Source organism: Hippopotamus amphibius, chromosome 12 (genome assembly GCF_030028045.1).
Source record: "Hippopotamus amphibius kiboko isolate mHipAmp2 chromosome 12, mHipAmp2.hap2, whole genome shotgun sequence".
In the NCBI taxonomy this organism is placed as follows: domain Eukaryota; kingdom Metazoa; phylum Chordata; class Mammalia; order Artiodactyla; family Hippopotamidae; genus Hippopotamus; species Hippopotamus amphibius.
Genome location: NC_080197.1, coordinates 16,566,280 through 16,581,909, shown reverse-complemented (window position 1 = coordinate 16,581,909; position 15,630 = coordinate 16,566,280).

The following is a 15,630-nucleotide window of genomic DNA, read 5'->3' as shown; positions in this document are numbered from 1 at the left end:
CTGATGGGTCCTTAGGGTAGATCCTGCAGTCCCATTGCCTCACACGATTGTTAAGGAGGCTCAGAGAGGCTGATGCATTTGCCTAGGGTCACACAGCTAGAGAGCAGTGGCAGCTGGACTAGACTCCCAACCCTGCACCATGCTACCTCCCACATGGCTCCAGTTCTCGGAAGAGGGTATCAGAAGTGAGCTCTGAAAGAGCCATTTGAGGCGGGGAAATAGGGGGACTCAGAGAGCCTCAAGATGAGGGTGGAACTTTCCCCTTCTGTATCTCATGGAGACTGACCTAAGAACTTTTCGATTTATACTCCTCTCTGTATTTTCCAAAATCTTGAGACTAGTGGCAATAATAATTGCTACTTTTAATGGAGCCCTTCCAAGTCCCAGGCACAGAGCTGAGCACTTTATAGCCTTGGTCCCATTTTGTCCCTCCTCTTGAGGTAGGAGCCAGTGTTATCCCATTTGAACATCCTCCCAAGCCTTAGATCAGTGGCATTTTCAAGGTCACAAAATGAGAGGAGGTCAGCGCTGGGATTCAAACCCAGGGCTGGGTGCCTATGGAGTCTGTCTGCTGAAGCCCAGCCATCAACAGCCTCAGTTGAGTTCTGTTCCAGTATGGGTGATGGAGGCGCGGCAGCACGTTGTGCTCCTCGTGCAGGTGGAGAAACTGAAGCTTGGAAAACTGAGATTGGTGACATCCTGGCAAGAGGAGGAGTCAGGGCTCGGACCCACCCTTCCACGGCTGCCTTCCATGCAGTGCACCTGCTCTGGGGAAGAGAGAGCTCTTCCAGGAGTGCAGTGGCCCCTGCAACCCTAACCTTGGAGATGCAGGACAGGGATGTGGGTGGGGGGAGGAATCTGGATGTGGGACCCCCCTCCCCCAGCGTTGATGAGGGCCACCAGCATTTAAGGAGAACTGACTGGGTTCAAGGTCTTCAGGTTAACACTTTATATTGATGACTTCATTTCCTCTTCACCCATGTGGAAGGAGATATTTTATTCCCCCATTCGGCAGATGTAAACACTTAGGTTCAGAGAGGTAGGCTCACTTGTCCAGGCGGCCAGCCTAGGTAGTTGTGGAACTGAGATGCTAAAGTCTGGCCTCTTATGACCATGCAAATTCTTCTCCCCAAGGCGAGGAGGGAGAAGCAGCCTGAACAACCCCACCCAGCCCACCAGGCCCCAAGGCCCTTCGCTCCTGAGACTCCGTATGTAAAGGGCCCCGGAACACAGGGTTCTGAGGAACCCAAACTCCTCAGGGGGAGCCACCATGTTATAAATCAACAGTTCCCTGATTCCTGCCTTCCATCCACAGGATGGTCCATGGGGTATGGTCCAGAGAGCTGAACCAACAAGGTCCCTGGGGTGGCCAGAGGGGCTGGTGACCCCACTGAGAGCAGGTTTGACAGGCCAGCTTTGGCTATTTGCAGAAGCCCTCCCCTCCCTGTATGCAATCCTCTTAGCACCAGCATATGAGGAAGGTAGTTGTCCCCTAAGCCCCATCTTCCTTCGACCTTAGATCCAGCTCAAGTCTAGAAGCCATTGCTCACTCCCCTTCCTGCCTCCATCCTTCTCTCTAGAGCCCTGCCTTTGTTCTGCTATAGGAGCGGGCAGTGTACTCTAGAAGAAATCTCTTCCCCAGCCTCAGGGGCCAAGCCTACAGGTAGGTCAAAATGTCAGCATTTGAACCTAGGTCTGAGTCCAAGCCTTTATTCTTTCTACTATTTATAAGCCTCCCTAACAGAGATCGACAGACTATTTATGGTAGTGTTTCAGGCATCAGAGAAATCATAGATTTGGCTCTCAGGGCTGTTCAGGGTTTCATGAAGTCATTCATGACTTCTAGCTGGCTGCTAGTTCAGCCTGTCTCCAAGGGTGTGCTGGTGATGGCCTCACCCTTACTCTCCCAGGAAAATAACAGGGACTTGGCTGGAAGGGCTCGAGAGAAAGTTTGGCTCACTTTATAAAGCAGGATGTTTGGACGTTTTGAGATGATCCATAATGAAGTAGGCTGCCTTGGGATACGATGAGCTCCCTGGCCCTGGGAGGGTACGAGCAAAGGCTGGCAGCTACCTGTGAAGAAGGTGATAGAGGCAACTCCTGCATGAAAAGTGCTACTGGATTCAAAGAGCTTTCAATGTTGAAAGTCTGTGATTATAAGATTCTCGGTTCCCATTTTCTCAGATTGCAATCGAAGACTGCATGATACTCAAAATCTAGGAATCTGGGACTGCATGCGTTTTTCCCTTTTGTGTTTTCTAGTCCCTACTCAGGCAGGTAGACTGTGGAGCATCTACTGACTTGGGGAAGGGACATTTCAGTAAAAGCGGAGTTTTTGGAGAGAGAACAAGTTTTTAGGTTTCAGAAGCACCCCTACCTCCCCCAAAAGACCATTCCTGAAGGGACCTGGGGCACAGTGAAACCTCATGAATCAGAAAAAGGTGGGATTCGATGCCTTTTTGTCCCTCTGCTATATGAAATTTGGGTGGTGGCTGTTCCATCAGCCTGGATCCTGGAGTAAGGAGACACAGAATGGGGCTGTACTGCTGAGAAACAAGACTGGAGGTGGTTGTTACTGCACCCTAACCTGGCTGACCTTGACTGATGCACAGCCCTTCCCTCTCCTCTCTCCTTTTTTTTCCAAATCAGGAAGTGAGCCAGAAAAAAGAGCTATGAGTGAGCATGTTTTGAATTTCGTGGGTCAGCGTGACCCCAGAGAGCTTTGAAGAGTCCAAAAGTAGAGACTGGGGAAGGGCTCGAGTGATGAAATGGTCATGTGGTGTGTTGAAACCAAAAGAGCCTGAAACAACCTCACAGCGAGATGCAGTCACAGGGAAAGTGTGTGTGTGTGTGTGTGTGTGTGTGTGTGTGTGTGTGTGTGTGTGCGCGTGCACTCATGCACAAGTGATGGAGTGGGGGGAAATATACCAAATTGATCCAGGTTAATTTTCTGCCCACAGAGGAAGTAGGGCATGGTCATAAAAATTAACTCAAAGTAGATGAATTTTCCTGCTTATCAGAATTTTGAATTGAGACACATAATTCTAAAATCTCACTATCCCAAGAGTCTTGGATTCTGGGCTTTCATCATGACTATTTCTTTCATGGTGGGTAGAAGTTGGGCGAGGACACTGGGAGCACCCATGTCTGGAAATCAGGAGAACTGAGCTCTACTCTCAGATGTCATCTTCCTGGGGAGCCCTTCCCTGACCACATGGTTTAAAACGGAACCCCCTCACCCCACCCTGCGAATGCCCGATCCCTGTTCTTTCTTTTTCTCCAAAGTATTATCGGATGCAGCATGTTATACTTATTTATTTGTTATCTATTTCCCCCACTTGATTATAAGTTTTAGAAGGGCAGAGATTTCTCCCTCCCTCCCTTCCTTGCTTCTTTCTACCTTTCTTTCTATCTCATGTCTTTCTTCCTTTCTTTCCTATTTATAGAAAAATTTCAAACATACAGAAAAGCATAGACAACAGGTGATGAAGACCCCTTTGTCATTTGCCCATCACCTAGATTTAACAGCTGTTATTTTACCATATTTGCTTCATTTTTTTTTTTTTTTGGTGCCAGCATTTTCTAAAGAAAATAATATTTGTCATGCTATTTCCTCTTTAAAAACTTGAAATTAGAGAGTTTTGTCTCTTTTACTTGTTGCCATATTACTCACTGCCTGGAAGCTGGTAGATCTCTAATAACAGTTATTGAATTAATAAATCTCACTTAATCCTCATGGCAACCCTATGCAGTAGGTATTACTATTATCCCCATTTTACAGAAAAGGAAACTGAGGCACAGAGAGGTAAAGTAACTTGCCCAAGGCCACACAGTTAGGAGGTAGTGAAAGGAAATTTGAGCTCAGACAGGCTGAATCCAGAGTCCACACATTCTTACCTCTCTAGCAACTCCTTCAACTGGAATGTTCATTCACCCTCTGTCCACCTGCCCCATCTAGACACCATCCACAGAGGAAGCTCAGAGGGGTTTACAGGCTGGCCAGAAACAGGGCATCCCCATCTGGGAACCCAGGTGGTCTCCATAAAGCCTGGGGCCCTCTCTCCCACACTGGGGAGGAAACAGAAGGTTCCTTCCCAGATAAGTGACCTTTGGGGTTTGTTATGAATAGAGATTCCTTCTGGGGAACGTGATGGCTGATGCTGGGAGCCTGGGTCCCCAGACTTAACCCCAGGAATGTGGAGAGGAATCTCCAGGCCTCCACCCTGCAGGCCAGCATTCCCAGCTGCCCGGGCCAGCCAGAGGAGGCCGGTTCTAGGCTGCTCACTAGGTTGCTGGGCCTTCTGGGGAGATGGACTAAGACCTTCCATCCTAGGCTGGGAGGCAGCTCCTCAGGGTAAACAGAGCTCCAGGCTTCAAAAGCAAAGACACCTGGGTCTGCCTCTTCCTTCCTAGTTGTGCGACATTCAACAGGTGCCCAATCTGGGGAAGCCTCAGTTTTCACATCTATCAAATGGGGATAATTATTATCCCAACCTCACACAGATCCAGGGTTAGGGTGAGGCAAGCCAGGTGCCCTGGGCATAGCATTTAAGGAGGTGCTGGCTCTCAAGTGCTGACCTTGCACTTGCTGGAGCCTGAGGGTGAGCACCTCCTTAAATTGTGCACCAAGATGGTCTAACCCCACAACTCACAGGATGAAACAGACAGATGGCTCCAGGCAGGGGCCCCAAAGCCCAATGGGGGATACCGACCCCCCTGACTAAGTCAGGTCCCTGGTACCTGGGGACAGGGGGATGGCCCAGATGCCCTCAGGGCATCACCTAGCCACAGTAGGCGATTTCTGAGTTCTTCCCAGGCCAGAGAGTGGCTTCTGTCTCCAGGCTGTGATAACGATGACATTGATCTCATATTTTTCGAGCTTTTCCTCTGGACCAGTGCTCTGCTACTCGTCTCACACGGAGATCTTGGTCAGTCCTCACAACAGCCCTCTCATGTGCTGTTGTCTCTACGTTATGACTGAGGAAGACCTCAAGGCACCAAGTCAGGGTCACAGCCCAAGTATATGGGAGGTCCACGATCTGAACTCTTATTTTTCTGAATCCCAGGTGAGCTGGGGGCTGAGGCTTGGCCACTGAGGGCCTTGTTTGCACTTGACCCCAATCACTTTTACCTTCTGTGCCTCCTCTTCTGTTGGCAACCACTGCAGCCAAAATGGGATTAACCCCAAAGGAAGTCATTGCAGGGGACGGAGTGGGATGAGGAGGAAAGCACACTTCTGGGCTCCAAGGACCCTAAGCCTGGGTGCTCCATGCCCAGGCCCTGGGCCCACAAAGCATGCACACACTTCTGAATGAGATGGAACATGGGGCAGGTAAGTTCCGATCTGGGGGAGATGGCTCAGGAATGATGCTGAGCTTTATTTGTACAAGTTCATTTTCTCCCTGCCTCTGATCCCCTTCCTTGGTTATTCATCTACCATCCTGGCCGCCAGAGTGCTTGTACATCTGGCCACATGCAAGCTTTGCTCAGGACTCCCTGGGAACTCCCTCACCACAGGATCATCTAAATATTCTCCTGGCATTCAAGGCTATTTGCGGAGACTACTGCAGAGGGCTGGTCCTGTCTCTTTGCCTTCCCACAGGCAGGTCCCTCTGCCTAGAACGTCCTCCTTCTCCTGAGATCCTTCTGGATCTTCTCGGGCAGGGCTGAGCTGTGTAATGGCACAATTCTGAACTCCCAGGCCTGAGGGGGGCTGTGCAATTTGATGCCACGCTGGCATCTGGGGAAGACAAGAGGCAGCTTGTTTTAAAGGACAGGTTTTGAAGCTAGATGTGAGTTCACTCCCAGCTCTGCTACCTACCAGCTGGTCCTCAGTTTGCTTCTCTGAACACACAAAGAATGATCCGACCTTCTCCACTGGGACACTGAGGGACAGGAAGGGGGCCGGCCATGCACATGGTATTCTGGGCTCAGTGCTATTACCATGGTCAGGGTTCAAAAAGCATCAGGTGTTCACCCACGCATTCCACACCAGGTTTAAGCACCCACCCGGTGCCAGTCTCTGTGCTGGGTGCTGGGATAGAGCCGTGAATGGACTCATGCAGCCCCAGCTCTTAGAAACAGAGGCTCTAGAGGCAGATATTCACCCATGAGTTGCCATTGTGACTGTAATTAGGGAAATCATCCCCCTCCCAACCTCCTAATCCTCCAACCTCCATCCCTCACCTTGACCTTGAAGCTCCCTGGGCAGGATCTAAATCTGATGTATCTCCATAACCTTAGCTCCTCAAACATGGCCTGGAGGCTCAGCAAATATTTAAATTGAGAAGATTTCTGTAACGAATACTAATGGCACTGAGTGTGATAGCAACTGTTCTAAGCACTTTACAAATATGAAATCGTGTCATTATCCCTGGCAAATACGTGCTATTATCACCATCCCCATTTTACAGATAGGCAAACTGAGGCTCAGAATTAAGCAAACTACCCTGAATTATATAGCCAAAGAGGGGCACAGCCAGGATTTGAACCCAGGCAGCCCGGCTCCAGAGGCCACTCAGTCCACGCCTCTCCCTAGTTGATGCCACTTTCCAGCAGGGTCCAGAAAGGGCCTGATCTGTAGACCTTGCCTATCTCCACCACTCCCTGACCCCCTGGCTCCTCAGTTTTCCACTCCCCAGGTGGGCTGTGAAGGAAAACAAGGTTTCAGCTGCAGCCTTGATGTCCCCTGCCAAGCTGGCACTCTGAGGCCTGGGGGTGCCTCAGGGGATCCCAGGTCAGCAGCTGGGCCGACCTCAGGGCCAGCCTTCCGTAAACACCCCAGTGAGCCAGCCCCATGTGGTCAGTCCATGGGCCGCTGGCTTCGAGGGCCGAGGTTTGGCTGGCCCTGCGTGGTTTCCTCCAACACGACCACTTCCACCCCCGTTGCCTGGCCAGGCTTCCAGTAATGAAGTGTTTTGCTCTGGGGCTGGTAGGGCTGGTGGGGCTGATGGGATGGGGCATTGGGGCCTCTCTGCCCCACTTGCCCCCACTTAGCTCCTGGAAGCTGGTTAGATGCCGCTCAGCACAGCCTGGGCAGCTCATGTGTCCACCAGGGTGTGGGAGGAGGACTTGGCCTCTAAAGGGACAGGTCTTGGGCTCTGAGCCAAGAGGGAGGGTGTGGCCGGAACCGACCCTGTCAGTCCTTTATGAGGGGTTGGGAGGTTAGGCTCTGAAGACAGAACCAGGCAGCTTGGAGATGGAAAGTCTCAACCGTGGTCACCGCCTCTCCCACCCAGACAGTGGCTGCAAGGAAGGGGCAGTGGGTGGAGACTGAAGAACCATCAATCCCAGTGAGTGTGCCATCCCCGAAGGCAACTCTACCCAGTCCTTCAATTCTCACAGCATCCCTGCTCGGCAACAGAGGCCCAGAGAGGTAAAGTGATTCACCCAAGGTCACACAGCAAGTAACAGAGCCAGGATGTGACTGAGTCTCTCCCTTCCTCTGAACCACTTCTAGCTCGCTGTCTGAATCCCAGGCAATAGGGACTGGAAGGTGCTTTCAGCCCATCTTCCAAGAGGCAGTATAGCACAGTAGATAAGAGCAAGGTCTCAGGGGCCAGTTGCCTGGGTTCAGATCCCAGCTCTGCCTCCCACCTGTTACGTGAATATGGGCAAGCTATTTAACTTCTTGGTGCCTCAGTTTCCCCATCTGTGATGCAAGGACAATCATGACGCATCCCTTAGAGGGTTGTTGTGAGGGTTAACTTCATGCCTGGGACACAGGAAGCCTTCCATGAATGCCAGTTATTTCTAGCCTCTCACCCGCCTTCCCACTGTAGAACTGGGGAGACATAGGCCCAGAGATGGAGGCAAAATCTGCTGGGGTCTTGTCTGGGGCAGAGCACAGCTTTAGTCCACATTCCCTATGGTGCCGCTGAGAAGCCATGATGTTTGAGCTGAGGGAGCCTCCCCCGACCCCGCCGCCCGCCCCCAGAGAGAAGGGGAAGATGCAGAGGTACTTGCCCTATTCCCCACCCTCCAGGGCCGGAGAAGGGTAGCGGCAGAGCCCAGGGAGCAGAGGAGTAAGGCAACATGTTGGGTGATCTTGGGTCAGCCCCTTCCCCCTGTGGTCCCAATTTCCCCTCCTGAGGATGTTTGGACCCTGGAACTCAAAGGGGCTCCTTGGTAGGGCCTCCGGGGCTGCCAAGGGGTGGAAGAGGGCCCAGAGCTCCCACCCTCTGCTTTACCCAAAACAACTTTCTTTGGGCCACTTCTAATTATTAGAATTTTATATGGGATTTTCTTCTGAACAAGGGTTCGCTGGCTTGAGAAGGGGGCTCTGGGCAGCGAGGAGCAGGGGATGGGACCCCCTTCCTGCACCTGGGCACCCTGGGGCCCAAGCTGCTGACTGGCTGATTGACTCACTTCCTGCTCAGCACATCCTGCCTCCCGTGACTGGGAGGCCCGCGGGGGCCGCCCCTAACCAGGGCCCCCCCGACCAAGGCGCTCCCCCCTCGACACGCACAGGGACTGGGAACAATTAACTTGCTGCTCTGGCCAGCCCAGATGTTCACGTGGCTATTGGTTTTGCTGACCACATGTGACTCAAGGACGTCCTCAGAGCTGGGAGTGTCCCAAGAGGCCACAGAGGGCAATCCTGTCACGTCACAGCAGGGGAACTGAGGCCCAGAGAGGTGAGGTGACTTGCCTAAGGTCACCTAGGAGAGAGGGAGGAGGGAACCTGGCCTTCCGATGCCTGACCCAGATGGTCCCTGGATACCCCAAGGTCTCAGTCCCTCTTCCCACCCCCAGCCACAAGTGTCCTCCCCAACCAACACAGGCCAGGCCTCTCCAGCCTCATCTCCCCCACCTCCCACTGGGCCTCCAGGCTTCATCCAGACTCAGCTACCCCTCCTCTCATGTTGCTTTCAGGCCTCTGTTCTCTCTGTCCTGCTGCATTATTTGCCTTTTTGCCTGGATTCCTGCTCTGACTTCAAGATTCAGCTCGGATGTCACCTCCTCCAATAAGACTTCCAAAGCCTCCTCTCCCACCTCCCCGGCCAGGTCCCCTTTTCATTGCCCGCGGCACGCAGTACTCCCCAATTTACCATGCTGTCAGCATCTCTTTGCTTGTCTCTGTCTTCCCCTCTAATCTGTAAATTCATTGTGGGCAGAGACCTTGCTTTTTCTTATTTATTTCATATTAGGGCATGGCCTACTACATTCAGCGTTTGTTGAATGAATGCATGGATGTATGAATGTACGGATGGATGGATGGACAAATGGGTAGATGGGGATGGATGGCTGGAAGAAGAGATAAATGGATGGATGGATGGATGGGTGGATAGGTGGATCAACAGATGAATGGATGAATGGATGGATAAACAAATGGATCAATGGATGGACAGATGGATTGATAGACACATGAATGGATGGAGTAGACAGATAATGGCAACTATGGGGACTCAGGCAGTGAGAAGTACGTCCCTGGAGACTGGATGTGCTAAGTGATGAAGGGGCTCTTGGGTGGGGAGGCAGTAACCTAACCTGTTATCTGCTTCCTCCAAGGGATGTCTGGCCAAAAGCCACTTCTGCCCTGGTTCCTAGTCCCTCCTGACCAACTAGTTCCAACTCTATGGGGTCTCCTGAACTCTGGTAATTATTCAGACATCAGAGAATCTGTAGAACCACCTCTGCTTCTGACATTTGGAACTCTGCATTCTTGAGAGCCCACCCTGCATACTTCCACCTGGGTCAGAGCTGCTACTCAAGAAATGCTTCCAGGCATAGAAACAGAAATCCCTAGAGAAAGAGGCACTATAAAATATGGAATTCATCCCTCTCCCATTTTACAGATGAGGAAATTGAGGTCAAGCAAGGCCAAGGAACTTGCCCAAGAATATACAGCCTCTTGGCTCAATGTGGTTCAAAGCGAGGAGTGACAATGAAACATCCTTTCGTTCACTGGGGACTCTTCACTCTGAGTTCTTCCTTGGAGAATGTTAGCAGCTTCTTCCTCACTCATGGAGTCTGTGATAACTTTATTAAAAGGTTTGGCACATTGTACTCAGTTCTTTTTCCTGTCTCAAAACACGTGCTATGTCCAAACAGGTGATGTCAGCACGCAGATCATTTTCTGGAGAATCAAATATATTTCTATGCCAGTTGATCAGTAGACACGAACTTTAAGTTGCATTTTGTACTTTGTTATCAAAAATTACCACTTAGATTTTTAATGTACAAAGATATATTAAAGCTTGTCAAGCAAAAAAAAAAAGAATATACAGCCATAGAACTGGGATTAGAGCTTGGGTCCCCCAATTCATTCACTCATATATTCATTCGTGCAGCAAATATATATCTAGTATATAACATGTACCAGGTTTAGTACCTTTTCCCTGGCATTCTAGGTCTGTAAATAAATCCGCATGCCAATTTCCAAAGCCCATGTCCCATTGTGACCACCTCCAGCTCCCCAGCCAGCTTATCTTTGTCTTACCAGGTGCACCCTTGGAACAGCCCCTGTCCCAAGCCCCTCACCCAGCAAATGAGGGACCACTTCCTTGCCAGGAACCCCAGCTCACACTGGTAGGTGCATCCGTGTGCAGAGGCAGTCACATGTGTGTGCTTAAAGCACCACATCCTACCCCCCGCCTTGGGGGGACCACATCGGTCCCTGCACGCAGAACCCTGCCAGCTCAGACTGAAGCCAAGTGTTAAAGGGTTCAAGCCGCAGCTGTCCTGGGGGTGGGGGAGGGGAAGCTTATCGTGCCACCTGGGATCTCAGGTCCAGGAGCAGACCTCTGAACTCCTGCTCAGGCTGAGGAATGTATAGAAGAGACTGCAGAGGCGCCCCTGGGGGCTGGCTATTTGCAGGCCAGATGAGCAGAGAGCAGCAGCAGTTCTCTCACCAGCCCCTCCCAACCCCCCCTGACCAGAGGCAGGGTCAGCATGGGGGCGGCCAGTCTGGAAGAAATGGAACCTCGCATTCTGGGGCAGGAGCCCAGACTTGGGCAAGTCATGGTCCTTGGCTGGGCCCCCTCTCTGGACCTTCCTGATGGAGATGACCTCACTGATGATGCGGAACAATTCAGTATTGCAAGGGCCAAAATAAGGTTCTACTGCACATAGCAGAGCATCTTCTGGGAGCGAATCAATGAACTAGGGAACAAAAGAAGAATACAGAAGAACTACAGGACCCAAAGCTGCTTCTGGGACGAAATTAACATGAGACAGAGTCCTGATAAGACTGATCATGACAAAAGAGATAAGAGGCAAATAAAATAAAATACAGAGTGAAAAAAGAGAATAATATTGACTTAAGAAGGATTAAAAGTAACTGAAACTATTGTGAACAGCTATATAGTTAGGAATATGAAAGCTTAGGGAAAAAAGATACATTTCTAGAAAGTTATGCCAAAAGATGACCCAAGAAGAAATAGAGAATTTAAATAGGTCAACCAGTATTAAAGAAACTGAAATGGTAGTCTGAGCCCTCCTACTCCCCCAAATCAGACCCAGACATTCTTACAGGTGAATTTGTAAGAAATAGTTAATATCTAGCTTATGCGAGTAGCTCCCCCACAATCCTCCAAAAGCCAACCTAGCTTATTTCATAAGACAAATGTCATCTTGGTTGCCAAAACCAGATAAGACAATACAATAAAAGAAAATGATAAGCCTATTTCACCTATGAATACAGGATGGAAAATACTAACTAAAATATGAGTGGAACTGAATTCAGCAATGTGTTAAAATAATGATAATACTTCACTATCAGGAATGATTTACCCCAGAAACGCATCGCTAGCAGAAAATCCACCTGTGTGATTCACTTCATCATTCGATCAAGGGAAAAAAATCCAATGATCATGTCAATTGATGCAGTAAAGTTTTTAATAAGATCCTTAGATATTTATGATTTTTTAAAAAACCTTCGCAGACTGGGCTTCCCTGGTGGCTCAGTGGTTAAGGATCCGCCTGCCAACTCAGGGGACACAGGTTCAAACTCTGGTCTGGGAAGATCCCACATGCCGCAGAGCAACTAAGCCCGTGTGCCACAACTATTAAGCCGGAGCACTGGAGCCCATAAGCCACAACTACTGAAGCCCGCGCACCTAGAACCATGCTCCACAGCAAGAGAAGCCACTGCAATGAGAAGCCTGTGCACTGCAACAGAAGAGTAGCCCCTGCTCGCTGCAACTAGGGAAAGCCCTTGCGCAGCAACGAAGACCCAACGGAGCCAATAAATAAATAAATAAATTTATTTAAAAAAAAGAAAGGAAGAACATAAAATATTTTTTTAAAAAATCTTCGCAGGCTAGAAACATATGAGAGATGTTCCCTAATTTGGTAGAGATATTGATATTAAAGAGCTCCAGAAAATGTGAGTCCTAGTGGAGAAACTTTTTGTGCATGTCAAGATCAGGAACAAGCCATGAATAGCCATTATTACTGCTATTGCTTAATGTGTATTGCCAGAGCCAGGCTACAGCTAAAAGGAGAGAAAATAAGAGGTGTAAGGATTGGAAGAGAAGAGATAAAACCGTTTATTGTTTGCAGAGGGTGTGATCCTTTACCTCATCGAAAAACTAACTAAGCTGGCAATGTATCAGAACAAATAAGAGAGTTCAGCAAGGTTGCCAGATGCATGATCAATAACAAAAATCAAATAGATAGCCAGGGGGAAGTTGCTGTATAACAAAGGGAGTTCAACTCGAGGATGGAAGATGCCTTAGAGGACTGGGACGGGGAGGGTGGGGGGGACTTGAGGGAGGGTGGGGGGGGAGTCGAGGGAGGGAGGGAATACAGGGATATGTGTATAAAAACAGATGATTGAACTTGGTGTACCCCCCAAAAAATAATAAATAAATAAATTTAAAAAAAGATCATAAAAAAATAAAAATCAATAACACTTTTATACCAACAAGACTCAAAACAATGGTGGCTTAAACAAGAAGGCACAAACATGCATATATTATTGAGTTGGCCAAAAAATTACAGAAGATGTTACAGAAAAACCTGAATGAACTTTTTGGCCAATCCAATACATGCATACAGAATAACATATATAATAGTATTATATTTTCATGATGTTAATATTCTTATAGTATTCATACATATAATATGTATACTATTTCTTAATCACATGAATGGAATCTCTAGGTACAGTCCAGAGTGTATATGGCAGCTCTGATGTCATCAGAGATCCCGGCTCTTTCTTTATTCTCCTCTTCTTTTCCCTGCACATGAGGTCCATCTTCAAGCTACCCTCACGGTCTAAGATGGCTGTCAAGCTCCACCATCACGTCTGATGACTGATTGGAAGCAGGAAGAAGCGAGGAGTGGTGGTGTTGGGACAAAAGGAATGCTCTTCCCTTTCAGGAGCCTTCCCAGAATTTGCACACAGCACTTTGCTTGTATCTCTTTGCTGGTACGTGGTCACATGGCCATGCCTGGCTGCAAAGCTGAGTGTTTGCAGCTGCAAACACTGAGTAAAATCAGTGTTCGACTGTGAAGGAAGGAGGGGAGAAAGGCTATTGAAATGGGCATCTATCAGGCTCTGCCATAGATCTCAACATCCAAAAGGGGGAAATGGAGACCCAGAGAGGTGAGGGCACTTACACACAGCCACGAAGCAAGTGTCACAGCTGGGATTTCATCTGATTGATTCTGAGTTTTTTTGTTTTTTGCTTTTGGCTGCATCGGGTCTTTGTTGTGGCATGCAGCATGGGCTCTTCACTGTGGCACATGGGCTTCTCTCTAGTTATGGTGGTTTTCTCTTCTCTAGTTGTGGCACACAGGCTCCAGAGCGCATAGGCTCTGTAGTTTGCAGCTCTCTAGTTCAGGTGTGCAAGCTCAGTAGTTGTGGCATGCAGGCTTAGTTGCCCCATGGCATGTGGGATCTTAGTTCCCCATCAGGGATCGAACCCACATCCCCTGCACTGCAGGACGGATGCTTTACTGCTGGACCACCAAGGAAGTCCCTCATCTGACTGATTCTTGATCTTCCTATGGTACAGATGTCCCCTCTCATGTGGGTACGTCTGGCTACAGGAGCACTGACCCTGCTCACTCCTAGCCCTGCTTGGGTCAGGGTCTGTTTTGGGTTTCTCTGTCCCCACTACCTAATGTAACAGTGGTGTTGGGCATTTATTCACCCATCTCCCCAGCTTCTTGCACAGGACTTGGCATGTAGATGTGCAATAAACACAAAGGAGGAAGGCATGGAGGAAGCTGACAATCTGTGAATGGCTGAAACTGGCTTCATCCTTGCAACTGCAGACTTTTTTTCCTGCCTCCCATATGCTGCGCCCTGATCTAGATGTGCTTCCCAAGTTTCACTTTTCACATGCATTTCTTAGACCCTAAAATGTTAGGCTTGGCCCAGGTCTGAAAGAGCAAGAAGGCTGCCTCGAAACAAACATACAAATAAAAAAATGGAGAAACCGAAGGCCAGTGCAGCAAAGTATGTGTCCCAGATCCCAAGATACTTACGGCAAAGAATATGTCACATGTCTCTCACTCTGATTCCTCTTCACAGACACACAGAGAAAGATGGCATTTCCCAGCCTCCCTTGCAGGCAAGTTGGGGTCACGTGACTAGTTCTGGCCAATAAAATATAAGCAGAAGAGATGAGCGTCATCAATTCCAGTTTGGGCTTCCTAGGTGGTGCAGTGGTTAAGAATCCGCCTGCCAATGCAGGGGACACGGGTTCGATCCCTGCTCCAGGAAGATCCCACATCAATTCCGGTTTGGGGCAGTGACGGGCCAGTGTACCTTCTCCACCTCTCTTCTCCAAGGTGACCTTGGAGACCACTGGTCTAGAACAGTGATTCACAAACTGCAGTGTGCATACACATCACGTAGGGGTCTTATTAAAATGCAGATCCTGATTCTGGGTGGGTGGGTCTGAAATTCTTCATTTCAAACAAGCAGCTGAACGATGCTGGCACATCCGGGCTCACATTTGAGTGGGGAAGGATGATTTAAGAGGATGCCGCTCCAAGATGGAGAAGACCTGCCCTACTTCACTGGACCATTTGCAACCTAAAATAAACCTTTGTTGGGTTAAGCCACTGAGATTTGGGAGTTTATTTGTGATATTAGCATAACCTAACGTACCCCAATTAACACATTGCAATAGGGAATTGTCATTTAGTCAGTCAGCCCATATTTAATGAGTTCCTACCATAAACTCATTTTGTGCCCTCACTGTCGAGGCGGCACTCACTCTCCAGGTCCTACAAGTGCAAGGTCAGCACCTGATGGTGAGAGTTCCTTACATTTTCCTCTCTTGGCACCTCCCTTTCGGCATCTTAGTCCCAGGATTGAAAGTCACTGAGGGACTCAGGATTTGAAGCAGGGACTTTTGGGCTTACGAGTCTGAAGTTTGCTTCTGGTAGTGCAGTGAGCAACAGTGCTCCTTCTAGGGTCTTACAGAGGGTGTGTGGGCGGGGCGAGGGGGGGGTGCGAGGGGTGCGGGGGGTGGAGGGGGGCAGTTGCTGCAGCAGCCAAAAGACTCATGGGTTCCCTGGACTGTCACATCCCTCTAGTGCTAAATTTGGCATTTCGAGGGCCTGAACCACAGTAACCAGTCAGCACAGTGCAGCTCCTGCCTCGGACTTTCAATCCCTTGAACACATACGGAAGGTTCATCACTCAGACTCTCATCACCCGACACGCTG